Consider the following 15974-nt stretch of genomic DNA (forward strand, 5'->3'; position numbering starts at 1 on the left):
TTTTTATTAAAAAAAAAAAAGAAGCAACTTAAAAAAATAACTCAAACAAAAATGAAAACGAAATAAAAAGGTGGAACCTATTGTCATACTACGTATTACACAACGATCACGCCATAATATTACAAACTCAATCACGCCATCACGCTATCACACTTGTCAAATCAGCACTATATCTCACAAAACACTCTATCACACACCATCACGCCCTCACCATTACAAATGGTCCAACTATCAGAAATAGTACAAGGGAGTAATAATAAAATGGGTAGTAGTGTGATTTTATTTTATATTTCATAAAGGCTTAGGCTATTTGTTACTTTCTCCGTCTCAAATCTATTGTTAACAGATAAAAACACACAATTTAAGAAAAAGTTTTTGTTATATATATATATATATATATATATATATATATATATATTTTATTAATTTACCAGTCTTATCCCTAAATTTTTATCTATCTTTTATACCTTACTTTTTATTTATGTTTTTGTTTTATATGAATAAAGTATTAGCATAAATGATTTTTATCATATTATTTTTTCTTAGGACATTTATAAATAGAATAATACTATAAATAGAATAATGGAGAATATATATGAGATGGGGAGTATAAATTAGTAAATTACTAAAACTTATACAATACTCAAGTACAAATAATCTTTAAGCTCACATGCAAAACACACTAATTTAAAACCCTATATAAATATATATACACAATAACACAAAGGTACATTGGGTTCAATATACAAGTATACAACACCATCATGGATGAAGTAACTACTACACCTACCACCATAACCAACGGTTCACCATCACTAACCACCCAACCGCCACCACTCCAACTCAAAGACCGAGTAGCAATCGTCACTGGCGGTTTCGGTGGCATAGGCCACGCAATCGCCACCTACTTAGCTTCACTCGGAGCAAAACTAGTAATATCCGACGTTACCGTCTCCGAACTCACACCTTCTCTTTCTTCAACGGGTGCTACCGTTTTCAAAGCGGACATATCCGACCCGACCCAAGTCAAATCCCTCTTTGACTTTGCCGAGTCAGCATTTAATACCCGTCCCCCACATATTAGTCAACTGCGCCTGCGTAGCTGACCCCACTTACTCACCACTCTCTACCACATCCATCGCAACATTCGATCGAATAATGTCGATAAACATGCGAGGAACATTCTTTTGTTGTCAAGAAGCATCAAACAGACTGAACACTAATGGAGGGGGGAGGATAATATGTGTGACGTCATCACAAGTTGCGTTGCCTAGGCCTGGGTTCGGGACGTATACAATGTCGAAAGCTGCGGTTGAAGTGATGATTAAGATACTTGCGAAGGAGTTAAGTGGGACCGGGATCACGGCGAACTGTGTTGCTCCCGGACCGGTTGCGACTGAAATGTTTTTTGCCGGAAAAACAGAGGAGATGGTGAAGAAAGTGATAAGTGTGAATCCTTCGAATAGGCTTGGGAAGGCAGATGACGTGGCACAGGTAGTTGGGTTTTTGGCTAGTGATTCGGGTGAATGGATTAACGGTCAGATTATTCGGGTTAATGGTGGTTATGTGTGATGGTGTATTATATGGGGTGATGATCGTACGTACGAATATTATATTTTATCTGTTAAATATGATTTTACTATAAAACATGTACTACCTACATCTCACTCACTTAAAGTGTCCACATTTCTATTTTAGGATGTCCCATTACAAGTGTCCACTTTGTATTTCAACCAATGAGAAGAGGTTATTCTGGAGAGAGAAAAATTCTGATTGGTGGAGAATGAAGTTAGTGGGATTTCCTAAAACTGTGTGCAAAAAGTAAGTGGACACTTGTAGTGGGACGGAGGGAGTATTAAGTATTAATAATTAATATTTGATGACGTATGATTAAAATAATAGTGACCTCTGTGTTGTACGCATGTGGTGTTATTTGTTTGCGTGGGTTTTGTAATCTTTTTCAAAATTATCTTAATAAAATAATTGATTGGTTGATGATAAAATATTAATTGTTGTAATTTAGTAGTTTAATGTAAGTTTTTACAATACTTATATATTGAAGAGTAGTAATGAAGAGAGAAATATATTTTTGGTATATATGTAAGAATGGTACAATCAGTGATTACATTCGATTACATATTTATACAACAATAATTCACTGTGCAGTTAGGTGGAATAGTAATATCCGTGAATGTGAATTTGATCCACCAAATTTTACTTTAATAAATGTGTCGGCCACCATATGACTTATAACACTCCCCCTTGGACGACAATTTTGTTTCATGAAAAATCAACTACATGTTACTGCCTCGTTAAAAACTTTGCTAAAGAAAAACCCAGTGGGATAAAAACTTTAGTCAAGGGAAAAAGAGTGCAGCATAGAGTTGACTCCCCCTCAAGTAGACATCGCTGAGTTGTCACATCTTTTGAACATGCCTCATGCAAATATTGTGAACGTGTGTTCTGAAAATAGCAGTTGAAAATGCTTTGGTGAAAAGATCAGCAGAGTGTTGCTGGATTGAACATATCTCATTTCAATCTGGTTGTCCTTAATGAGATCTTGAGTGTATGAGAAGAATCTAGGAGGTATGTGTTTTGTTTCGGTAACTTTTGATATACCCTTCTTTCATCTGTGCTATGTAAACTGCATTATCTTCATAGATAGTTGTTGGACTTTAATCGCGTTCTAGTCCACAAGAATCAGTAATGAGTTGTGTCATTGATCTTAACCAAAATCATTCCCGAGTGGCTTCATGTAATGCAATCACTTCGGCATTATTTGATGATATTGCAACAAGTGTTTGTTTTTTAGAACATCATGATATTGAGGTGCCTCCATTTAGGAATACATATCCAGTTTGAGATTTAGCTTTATGTGGATCAGATGAATAATCTGCATCTGTATAACCAAACAAATCTTGTTTCGAGTAGTTAGAATAAAATAATTATAAATCAGTAGTTCCCCGAAGGTGTAGTGACCCGAACTTTTTCATTTTATATATATTAATTGAGATTGATATTTACATGATTAAATGTTTCCAACATGTTAAGCAATCAAACTTGTTAAGACTTGATTAATTGAAATATGTTTCATATAGACAATTGACCACCCAAGTTGACCGGTGATTCACGAACGTTAAAACTTGTAAAAACTATATGATGACATATATATGGATATATATATAGTTAACATGATACTATGATAAGTAAACATATCATTAAGTATATTAACAATGAACTACATATGTAAAAACAAGACTACTAACTTAATGATTTTTAAACGAGACATATATGTAACGATTATCGTTGTAAAGACATTTAATGTATATATATCATATTAAGAGATATTCATAAATGATAATATCATGATAATATAATAATTTAAAATCTTATTTGATATTATAAACATTGGGTTAACAACATTTAACAAGATCGTTAACCTAAAGGTTTCAAAACAACACTTACATGTAACGACTAACGATGACTTAACGACTCAGTTAAAATGTATATACATGTAGTGTTTTAATATGTATTTATACACTTTTGAAAGACTTCAATACACTTATCAAAATACTTCTACTTAACAAAAATGCTTACAATTACATCCTCGTTCAGTTTCATCAACAATTCTACTCGTATGCACCCGTATTCGTACTCGTACAATACACAGCTTTTAGATGTATGTACTATTGGTATATACACTCCAATGATCAGCTCTTAGTAGCCCATGTGAGTCACCTAACACATGTGGGAACCATCATTTGGCAACTAGCATGAAATATCTCATAAAATTACAAAAATATGAGTAATCATTCATGACTTATTTACATGAAAACAAAATTACATATCCTTTATATCTAATCCATACACCAACAACCAAAAACACCTACAAACACTTTCATTCTTCAATTTTCTTCATCTAATTGATCTCTCTCAAGTTCTATCTTCAAGTTCTAAGTGTTCTTCATAAATTCTACAAGTTCTAGTTACATAAAATCAAGAATACTTTCAAGTTTGCTAGCTCACTTCCAATCTTGTAAGGTGATCATCCAACCTCAAGAAATCTTTGTTTCTTACAGTAGGTTATCATTCTAATACAAGGTAATAATTATATTCAAACTTTGGTTCAATTTCTATAACTATAACAATCTTATTTCAAGTGATGATCTTACTTGAACTTGTTTTCGTGTCATGATTCTGCTTCAAGAACTTCGAGCCATCCAAGGATCCGTTGAAGCTAGATCCATTTTTCTCTTTTCCAGTAGGTTTATCCAAGTAACTTAAGGTAGTAATGATGTTCATAACATCATTCGATTCATACATATAAAGCTATCTTATTCGAAGGTTTAAACTTGTAATCACTAGAACATAGTTTAGTTAATTCTAAACTTGTTCGCAAACAAAAGTTAATCCTTCTAACTTTACTTTTAAAATCAACTAAACACATGTTCTATATCTATATGATATGCTAACTTAATGATTTAAAACCTGGAAACACGAAAAACACCGTAAAACCGGATTTACGCCGTCGTAGTAACACCGCGGGCTGTTTTGGGTTAGTTAATTAAAAACTATGATAAACTTTGATTTAAAATTTGTTATTCTGAGAAAATGATTTTTATTATGAACATGAAACTATATCCAAAAATTATGGTTAAACTCAAAGTGGAAGTATGTTTTCTAAAATGGTCATCTAGACGTCGTTCTTTCGACTGAAATGACTACCTTTACAAAAACGACTTGTAACTTATTTTTTCGACTATAAACCTATAATTTTTCTGTTTAGATTCATAAAATAGAGTTCAATATGAAACCATAGCAATTTGATTCACTCAAAACGGATTTAAAATGAAGAAGTTATGGGTAAAACAAGATTGGATAATTTTTCTCATTTTAGCTACGTGAAAATTGGTAACAAATCTATTCCAACCATAACTTAATCAACTTGTATTGTATATTATGTAATCTTGAGATACCATAGACACGTATACAATGTTTCGACCTATCATGTCGACACATCTATATATATTTCGGAACAACCATAGACACTCTATATGTGAATGTTGGAGTTAGCTATACAGGGTTGAGGTTGATTCCAAAATATATATAGTTTGAGTTGTGATCAATACTGAGATACGTATACACTGGGTCGTGGATTGATTCAAGATAATATTTATCGATTTATTTCTGTACATCTAACTGTGGACAACTAGTTGTAGGTTATTAACGAGGACAGCTGACTTAATAAACTTAAAACATCAAAATATATTAAAAGTGTTGTAAATATATTTTGAACATACTTTGATATATATGTATATATTGTTATAGGTTCGTGAATCAACCAGTGGCCAAGTCTTACTTCCCGACGAAGTAAAAATCTGTGAAAGTGAGTTATAGTCCCACTTTTAAAATCTAATATTTTTGGGATGAGAATACATACAGGTTTTATAAATGATTTACAAAATAGACACAAGTACGTGAAACTACATTCTATGGTTGAATTATCGAAATCGAATATGCCCCTTTTTATTAAGTCTGGTAATCTAAGAATTAGGGAACAGACACCCTAATTGACGCGAATCCTAAAGATAGATCTATTGGGCCTAACAAACCCCATCCAAAGTACCGGATGCTTTAGTACTTCGAAATTTATATCATATCCGAAGGGTGTCCCGGATTGATGGGGATATTCTTATATATGCATCTTGTTAATGTCGGTTACCAGGTGTTCACCATATGAATGATTTTTATCTCTATGTATGGGATGTGTATTGAAATATGAAATCTTGTGGTCTATTATTATGATTTGATATATATAGGTTAAACCTATAACTCACCAACATTTTTGTTGACGTTTTAAGCATGTTTATTCTCAGGTGATTATTAAGAGCTTCCACTGTCGCATACTTAAATAAGGACGAGATTTGGAGTCCATGCTTGTATGATATTGTGTAAAAACTGCATTCAAGAAACTTATTTTGTTGTAACATATTTATATTGTAAACCATTATGTAATGGTCGTGTGTAAACAGGATATTTTAGATTATCATTATTTGATAATCTACGTAAAGCTTTTTAAACCTTTATTGATGAAATAAAGGTTATGGTTTGTTTTAAAATGAATGCAGTCTTTGAAAAATGTCTCATATAGAGGTCAAAACCTCGCAACGAAATCAATTAATATGGAACGTTTTTAATCAATAAGAACGGGACATTTCAGTTGGTATCAGAGCGTTGGTCTTAGAGAACCAGAATTTTGCATTAGTGTGTCTTATCGAGTTTGTTAGGATGCATTAGTGAGTCTGGACTTCGACCGTGTTTACTTGAAAAATGATTGTTTAACAAATTTTGTTGGAAACTATATATTTTTAACATGTGAATATTATGTGATATATTAATCTCTTAACGTGTTTGATATTATGTGATAGATGTCTACCTCTAGAACAAGTCCCATTGACTCACCTAATAATAATGAAGAGTCAAATGTAAATTGGAATGATTCGTGGACTGATTCACAAGTTCCCGAAGAGGAACCGGAAGAAGAGTCGGAACCGGAAGAAGAATCGGAACCGGAAGAAGAATCGGAACCGGATGAAGAAATAGAACCGGTGGGGGAAATAATAAAACGGTTAAGTAAAAGAAAATCCTCAACCAACCAACCAAGGTTAATTATGGTCAATGGTGTTTCCGCCAAGGAAGCAAAATATTGGGAGGATTACCAATTCTCCGATGAATCGGATTCTGACGAGAATTCCGATGATGTTATAGAAATTATCCCAACTGAATTTAAAAAGGCAAAAGAAAATAATAAGGGAAAGGGCATAAAATAGAGAAATCTAATTCCAACCCCGATGAACTTTATATGTATCGTCAACCCCAGAAATCCTTAAGTTGTAACAATGACCCGAGAACCTCTAAACCACCAGGTTTTTCTAAACCAATGTGGAAAACGACGGCTCGTATTAGGGGAACATCATATATCCCTAGAAACTTGGCAAAACGAACCAAAACCGAAGAAGAAGAAACAAGCGAGTTGGAATAAGATAGTTGTATTCGTGTGGTGTAATATATGTAATATAGTGTGCTTATGCTTTATGATATATGTAAAAATTGCTTGTATTAATAAGTATTTTTTTTTATGAATCTAACTCTTGTCTATTTTACAGTATAAAAATATAAAATGGATAGACAACCCAATATTTTAAGAGACCTACCCGGAGACATGATTGATGAAATCTTGTCTAGAGTAGGTCAGAATTCTTCGGCACAACTATTTAAGGCGAGATCAGTTTGTAAGACATTCGAAGAACGTTCCAAGAATGCCTTGGTTTATAAAAGGCTTTCGTTCGAAATATGGGGGATATCACATTGGAAAATCCATAAGTTACGATGTGTTTACTTTGACGCATATATTGCGGGGAACCCAAATGCTATTTTACGCAATAGGTTAAGAAATTGTTTTGACTCAATATATCCGAATATTGGACTTCGTGATTTAGAAAAAGCGGCTAACATGCAATATAAAGAAGCATGTTATGCTTACGGATTAGTAATGTTCGCTTCTCACCAAAGTGAGAACAAGAACATCGGGCTACAACTATTAAACAAAACGTTCCCACAAGTGACGGAGTCGGTAATTGGGGTAAGAAATGAGGTTTTTAGATTGTTACGGGACTGTTGGACATTACGTAACCCTCGTCCCTTTGACGACGTTACAACACACTGTCTTATTAACGGCCATAACGGTTATGTTCCACAAGACCAAGGATGGGAAGTAATTCTAGTAAAACCAGAATGCATGACTTGTTTCTGGACGTATGAATTACGTGTCTTTATTGCCTTTGCTGAACGACTTGTGTACTAGCTAGAATTATCTTCACAACCATCTTGTATCAAATTTATTGTGTGCTATATTTCATGCTATATGTAAAATAAGCGGTATTGTAAGTTTGTAAAATATTGTGTAAAAGTTTGAACGCGAAATATTATTATAATCAGTTTTTCATATAGAATTGTAGTAGTTGAATTGTATATTAGCTACTAAGTATGAACTTAACGGATAGGTACTACCCGAATTTAAACTTATAAAATGCTAATATGAAGAAAAAGCTTTTATAAATGAGTTCATATTATGCTACGAAATACTATTAACTACTCTTAATATTCTGTATGATTAACTTGTTCCATTTGACTATTTTGAAGGAAATGGCACCGACTACTCGACACACCGTGAATATGAATGAAGAGGAATTCCGTAATTTTCTAGCTTCAAACATAGCCGCAGTACAGGCTGCGCTACATACCAACAATAACCTTGGATCTAGCAGTACAGAAAATCGTGTAGGATGCACCTACAAAGAATTCACTGCCTGCAAACCTTTGGAATTTGATGGAACCGAAGGACCGATCGGATTGAAACGGTGGACCGAGAAGGTCGAATCGGTGTTTGCCATAAGTAAGTGTACTGAAGAGGACAAAGTGAAGTACGCTACGCATACCTTCACAGGTTCTGCGTTAACATGGTGGAATACCTATCTAGAGCAAGTGGGACAAGACGATGCGTACGCACTACCGTGGTCAGCATTCAAGCACTTGATGAACGAGAAGTACCGTCCCAGAACCGAGGTCAATAAGCTCAAGACATAACTTAGAGGGTTACGAACCCAAGGATTTGATATTGCCACGTACGAAAGACGATTCACAGAATTGTGCCTATTGTGTCCGGGAGCATTCGAAGATGAGGAAGAGAAGATCGATGCGTTTGTGAAAGGATTACCGGAAAGAATCCAAGAAGATATAAGTTCACACGAGCCCGCCTCCATACAACAGGCATGTAGAATGGCTCACAAACTAGTGAACCAGATTGAAGAAAGAATTAAAGAACAGACTGCTGAAGAGGCCAATGTGAAGCAAGTCAAAAGAAAGTGGGAGGAAAACGGTGATAAGAATCACCAATACAACAACAGCAATTACAATAATAATCGCAACAATTATCCCAACAATCGTAACATCAATCGCAACTATAACAAACGGCCCAACAACAACAACAACAACAACAACAACAACAACAACAACAACAACAACAACAACAACAACAACAACAACAACAACAACAACAACAACAACAACAACAACAACAACAACAACAACAACAACAACAACAACAGCAACTACAACAATCATCCTAACAACAATAATAACCGCAACAACAACAACAACAACAATCAGAAGCAGCTATGCCAAAAGTGTGAAAAGTATCACTCGGGGTTCTGCACCAAATTTTGCAACAAGTGTAAAAGAAATGGTCATAGCGCGGCAAAGTGTGAGGTCTACGGACCAGGGGTTAACAGAACAAAAGGAACAAATGGTGTCGGAACGAGTAATGGCAGAGCAAGTAGTGTCGGAGCAAGTTATGCCAATGTAGTTTATTATAAATGTGGAAAACCGGGCCACATTATTAGAAATTTCCCGAACCAGGAGAACACGAATGGACAAGGCCGCGGAAGAGTTTTCAATATTAATGCGGCAGAGGCACAGGAAGACCCGGAGCTTGTTACGGGTACGTTTCTTATTGACAATAAATCTGCTTACGTTTTATTTGATTCGGGTGCGGATAGAAGCTATATGAGTAGAGATTTTTGTGCTAAATTAAGTTGTCCATTGACGCCTTTGGATAGTAAATTTTTACTCGAATTAACAAATGGTAAATTAATTTCAGCAGATAATATATGTCGGAATCGAGAAATTAAACTGGTTAGCGAAACATTTAAGATTGATTTGATACCAGTAGAGTTAACCTAAAGGTTTCAAAACAACACTTACATGTAACGACTAACGATGACTTAACGACTCAGTTAAAATGTATATACATGTAGTGTTTTAATATGTATTTATACACTTTTGAAAGACTTCAATACACTTATCAAAATACTTCTACTTAACAAAAATGCTTACAATTACATCCTCGTTCAGTTTCATCAACAATTCTACTCGTATGCACCCGTATTCGTACTCGTACAATACACAGCTTTTAGATGTATGTACTATTGGTATATACACTCCAATGATCAGCTCTTAGCAGCCCATGTGAGTCACCTAACACATGTGGGAACCATCATTTGGCAACTAGCATGAAATATCTCATAAAATTACAAAAATATGAGTAATCATTCATGACTTATTTACATGAAAACAAAATTACATATCCTTTATATCTAATCCATACACCAACAACCAAAAACACCTACAAACACTTTCATTCTTCAATTTTATTCATCTAATTGATCTCTCTCAAGTTCTATCTTCAAGTTCTAAGTGTTCTTCATAAATTCTACAAGTTCTAGTTACATAAAATCAAGAATACTTTCAAGTTTGCTAGCTCACTTCCAATCTTGTAAGGTGATCATCCAACCTCAAGAAATCTTTGTTTCTTACAGTAGGTTATCATTCTAATACAAGGTAATAATCATATTCAAATTTTGATTCAATTTCTATAACTATAACAATCTTATTTCAAGTGATGATCTTACTTGAACTTGTTTTCGTGTCATGATTCTGCTTCAAGAACTTCGAGCCATCCAAGGATCCGTTGAAGCTAGATCCATTTTTCTCTTTTCCAGTAGGTTTATCCAAGAACTTAAGGTAGTAATGATGTTCATAACATCATTCGATTCATACATATAAAGCTATCTTATTCGAAGGTTTAAAATTGTAATCACTAGAACATAGTTTAGTTAATTCTAAACTTGTTCGCAAACAAAAGTTAATCCTTCTAACTTGACTTTTAAAATCAACTAAACACATGTTCTATATCTATATGATATGCTAACTTAATGATTTAAAACCTGGAAACACGAAAAACACCGTAAAACCGGATTTACGCCGTCGTAGTAACACCGCGGGCTATTTTGGGTTAGTTAATTAAAAACTATGATAAACTTTGATTTAAAATTTGTTATTCTGAGAAAATGATTTTTATTATGAACATGAAACTATATCCAAAAATTATGGTTAAACTCAAAGTGGAAGTATGTTTTCTAAAATGGTCATCTAGACGTCGTTCTTTCGACTGAAATGACTACCTTTACAACAACGACTTGTAACTTATTTTTCTGACTATAAACCTATACTTTTTGTGTTTAGATTCATAAAATAGAGTTCAATATGAAACCATAGCAATTTGATTCACTCAAAACGGATTTAAAATGAAGAAGTTATGGGTAAAACAAGATTGGATAATTTTTCTCATTTTAGCTACGTGAAAATTGGTAACAAATCTATTCCAACCATAACTTAATCAACTTGTATTGTATATTATGTAATCTTGAGATACCATAGACACGTATACAATGTTTCGACCTATCATGTCGACACATCTATATATATTTCGGAACAACCATAGACACTCTATATGTGAATGTTGGAGTTAGCTATACAGAGTTGAGGTTGATTCCAAAATATATATAGTTTGAGTTGTGATCAATACTGAGATACGTATACACTGGGTCGTGGATTGATTCAAGATAATATTTATCGATTTATTTCTGTACATCTAACTGTGGACAACTAGTTGTAGGTTACTAACGAGGACAGCTGACTTAATAAACTTAAAACATCAAAATATATTAAAAGTGTTGTAAATATATTTTGAACATACTTTGATATATATGTATATATTGTTATAGGTTCGTGAATCAACCAGTGGCCAAGTCTTACTTCCCGACGAAGTAAAAATCTGTGAAAGTGAGTTATAGTCCCACTTTTAAAATCTAATATTTTTGGGATGAAAATACATGCAGGTTTTATAAATGACTTACAAAATAGACACACGTACGTGAAACTACATTCTATGGTTGAATTATCGAAATCGAATATGCCCCTTTTTATTAAGTCTGGTAATCTAAGAATTAGGGAACAGACACCCTAATTGACGTGAATCCTAAAGATAGATCTATTGGGCCTAACAAACCCCATCCAAAGTACCGGATGCTTTAGTACTTCAAAATTTATATCATATCCGAAGGGTGTCCCGGAATGATGGGGATATTCTTATATATGCATCTTGTTAATGTCGGTTACCAGGTGTTCACCATATGAATGATTTTTATCTCTATGTATGGGATGTGTATTGAAATATGAAATCTTGTGGTCTATTATTATGATTTGATATATATAGGTTAAACCTATAACTCACCAACATTTTTGTTGACGTTTTAAGCATGTTTATTCTCAGGTGATTATTAAGAGCTTCCGCTGTCGCATACTTAAATAAGGACGAGATTTGGAGTCCATGCTTGTATGATATTGTGTAAAAACTGCATTCAAGAAACTTATTTTGTTTTAACATATTTGTATTGTAAACCATTATGTAATGGTCGTGTGTAAACAGGATATTTTAGATTATCATTATTTGATAATCTACGTAAAGCTTTTTAAACCTCTATTGATGAAATAAAGGTTATGGTTTATTTTAGAATGAATGAAGTCTTTGAAAAACGTCTCATATAGAGGTCAAAACCTCACAACGAAATCAATTAATATGGAACGTTTTTAATCAATAAGAACGGGACATTTCAGAAGGTATCAAAATATGTGTTTGATCTCATTTTAATGCCTTTTTGTAGGGGCTGAGCTGAACCTTGTCAACAAATTAACTGCAAAAGAAATGTCAGGTCTTGTAAAATTTGTAAGATACATAAGAGCCTCAATTGCACTAAAATATGGAACTTCTGAACCAAGAAGATCTTCATGATCTTCTAGAGGATGAAATGGATCAGTATCAATATTGAGATCTAACAACCATAGGAGTACTTAATGGTTTTTGTCTTGTCCATATAAAAATGTTTTAAAAATCTTTTCGGTTTAAGTTGTTTGATGTATAAGTAAGTCATTAGTCATATGCTCAATATGTAAATCAACGTAATACTTGATTTTTTTTTTCATTTCAAAATCTTTCTTTTAGAAATTGAATGGCTTCATAGATTTATTTATTTAAGATAATTGATATAAACAAATATGATCACATATCCGAACATTGTTTTTATAAAACACACGTGCAAATAAGTTTATATGTATACCCTTTTTCTTATCAAGTAGCCATTTAATCGGTTATACCACATACGTCCCGATTGTATAAACCCATATAAAAATCTTTATGATTTAATGGATTACATTTCCTTGGGTTTTGCATTAGATGCTTATGATACCTTAAACCCTTCAGGTATGTTCATGTATATCACTATCAAGTGATCCATACAAATAAATAGTAACAACATCCATGAGATGTATTTAAGTAACTACCAGGTTGAATAAGTATCAAATAAGTAATTGTATCTATTTCAGGAAGATAAGTTTTCCTCATAATTCATTCCCGGTCTTTGAGATAAATCTTGAGTTACAAGTCTATCTTTACCTTGTAACTTCATATTTCGCATTTCTTAATTTTTTTCGGATAAAAGTTCATTTGTATCCCATACGTTTCACATCTTTAAAAGTGATAACGATTGATCCGAAAACTTTTCTTTTATTGAGCGATTCTAATTCAGCTCGTATTGCTCTTTTCAATTGAGCTCAGTCATGTCTATTTTGACACTCAATGACAAATTTGGTTCTTGATCATCATCTTTATTCATGATGCCATTATATGAAAAATTCTCATCAATATTTTTCATTACGTTTCGGTTCCATAATATTGCATAATTTATTGCAATTTCTTTATTTATTATCAATATCCTCTGCAGAAGGAGTATTGATATTTGGTTCGTATTGAACACTTTATTTTACCTCATTATCAGCTGATTTTCTTTTCGAGGATTTTTATCTTCGGAACCAATTGATCTTCCACGTTTCATGCGTGGCAAAGACTCAAGAGTGACATTATTGTCAGCTTTTGGAATTTCAGTTCGAGTTGGAGCATTTACTGCTATTATATATGATTTAGTCTCTTTTTGTATCTTTAAATGCATCGCGTAATCGATTTGCAAGTTATTGCATATGCATTATTTTTGAACTTTCGTTTCACATTCTTTTGTGCGAGTATCAAGATACCTTGATTGATGTTCACATCATGAAATATCATTTTATTTATTTTTTCATTTCTCCCCCTAATCTAGGGAACAATTTTTCATTATAATGACAATCAGCAAAACGTGCTGTAAAAACATCACCCGTCATGGGTTTAATATATCTTATGATTGAAAATGTTTCATATCCAACATATATTTCCATCCTTCTTTGAGGAACCATTTTAGTGAGTTGTAGTGGTGCAATTGAAAAATACACTGCACAACCAAATGTTCTAAGGTGAAAAATATTTAGCTCTCGACCAAAATTAAGTTGGTAGGGGAGAATATTTATGACTTGCATTTGGTTTAATGCGAATTAATATCGCATCATGTAAATTTACATGTCCCCATATAAATATTGAGATTTTTGTACTCATTACCAATTTTCTAGTTATTAGTTGCAATCGTTTATCTATTGATTCAGCTAAATTAATTTTTGAATGCACATAAGCAACTGGATGTTCAACAACAATCCTTATAGACATATAATAATAATTAAATGCTTGAGATGTTAACTCACCAGCATTATCAAGTCTCATCCTTTTAATGGTGTAATCAGAATAATGTTTTCTCAATTTAATAATTTGTGCAAGCAATTTTTGCAAATGCCATATTATGGCTTGATAACACACAAACATGAGACCATCCGCTAGATGCGTCTATTAGAACTATGAAATATCAAAATGGTCAATATGATGGATGAATTGGTCCATATATATAACATTGAATTCTTTCAAGAAACATTGGTGATTCTTTCTCAATATTTATTTTTCATTAATCACCATATGTGCTTTTCATTAATCACCATATGTGCTTTTTCATTATATATCCTTTTCACCATGTGCTCTTTTAATCATATACGATGCGCTTTTCATCATATGCAGTTTTCATCATATTGCCTTTTAATCATATGCGCTGCACTTAATCATATGCGCTGCGCTTTTCATCATATGCGCTTTTTATCATATGTGCTTTATCATATGCGCTTTTAATCATATGCGCTGCACTTAATCATATGCGCTGCGCTTTTCATCATATGCGCTTTTCATCATATGCGCTTTTTATCATATGTGCTGTGATGACCCGAGAATTTTCGACCAAATTTAAACTTAATCTTTATATGTTCCTACACGATAAGCAAAGTCTGTGATGTTGAATCTCGAAAACTTTGAAACTAGGTTCATATATTCAATTGACCTTGACCATTCCCGGATTCATGAACCAATGTGTAAATAATTATGTGAATATATATACATAAGAGTATATATAATAATTTAAATTAATAGATATACATTATGCATTTAGAATTAAAAATGTAAAAATAACAAGGTAAATAAGTTGTCATTAGGATGAACATATATAAAATAACATAAGATATTATTATCTATATAGATATATATATAAAAGATTTATAATAATAAATATTAAATTATAACATTTATCAAATATATAAATATTAAACATTTAATAGATGTATTCATATGACATAATTATTAATAAGTGTTATTTGCAAGTTGTATTATTAATATATATATATATATATATATATACATATATATATATATATATATATATATATATATATATATATATATATATATATATATATATATATATATATATATATATATATATATATATATATATATATATATATATAATTATAAGATAAAATATAGTACTATATTAAAATGGTTATTATTAAATGGATATCCATATTAATACAATTATGATACAAATATGAAAGGGGTTATGAACAAACTATTATAGTATTTTTAGTATTAATACCAATTTAAATATGAATATATATAATCTATAGGTACAAACTTATTATAAATAAATGACTGTAGTATTATTTTTACTAATATTATTAACAAAAATAATATTAACATTATTATTGTCATAATGACC

At 32.3% G+C, this 15974-nt stretch overlaps 1 pseudogene; it reads left to right on the forward strand.

The window, feature by feature from the left end:
* The first annotated feature begins 764 nt into the window (after nt 1–764).
* LOC139854752 (NADPH-dependent aldehyde reductase-like protein, chloroplastic) lies at nt 765–1572 on the forward strand (annotated as a pseudogene).
* The last annotated feature ends 14402 nt before the right edge of the window (nt 1573–15974 follow it).

Source organism: Rutidosis leptorrhynchoides, chromosome 6 (genome assembly GCF_046630445.1).
Source record: "Rutidosis leptorrhynchoides isolate AG116_Rl617_1_P2 chromosome 6, CSIRO_AGI_Rlap_v1, whole genome shotgun sequence".
Lineage (NCBI taxonomy): Eukaryota > Viridiplantae > Streptophyta > Magnoliopsida > Asterales > Asteraceae > Rutidosis > Rutidosis leptorrhynchoides.